The sequence below is a fragment of the Gavialis gangeticus genome, unplaced genomic scaffold, assembly GCF_001723915.1.
Source record: "Gavialis gangeticus isolate Ggan-Ray unplaced genomic scaffold, GavGan_comp1, whole genome shotgun sequence".
Classification (NCBI taxonomy): Eukaryota; Metazoa; Chordata; order Crocodylia; family Gavialidae; genus Gavialis; species Gavialis gangeticus.
In genome coordinates, this window is record NW_017729031.1 from 105,840,102 (window position 1) to 105,840,739 (window position 638).

Below are 638 nucleotides of genomic sequence, written 5' to 3' on the forward strand. Positions count from 1 at the left end.
TCAAAAGCCTTCCTGAAGTCTAGGAAAACTATATCCACTGCCACCCCTGCATCCAATGATTTAGTGACCTGGTCGTAAAAGGCCACCAGGTTGGTCTGACAGGACCTGCCGCTGATGAACCCGTGCTGGTTGCCCCTGAGCATGCCGTTCCCTGCTGGCCCCTCCTGGATGCGTGCCAGAATAATTTTCTCAAACAGCTTGCACAGGATCAAGGTAAGGCTGACTGGCCTGTAGTTCTCCGGGTCCTCTTTTCTCCCCTTTTTGTAGATGGGAACCATGTTGGTCCTCTTCCAGTCCTCCGGCACCTCTCCAGAGCACCACAAGTGTTCATAAGTCTGCTCCCGTAGAGAACCTTCCACAGGAGGGAACAAGATGGGCCACACTGCATGGGTACTATCATGGGAAGTATTTCATGTGCACTTAGTTTACTGTGAGTGCAGCAGCAAAATCCAGACACTCATAAAAAGACATACTTACTTATGTTTTTTTGGAATCCTAAATATACACATTTTTAATTATGATTATACCAACATTAACTGCACTTATTTTTTAAGACTGCATCAGCATGGGATCATTGTCAAGGCCTGGCAGAAAAGTCCAAATGTTATTACAGTACTTGTAAACTGAGCAAATGTGAT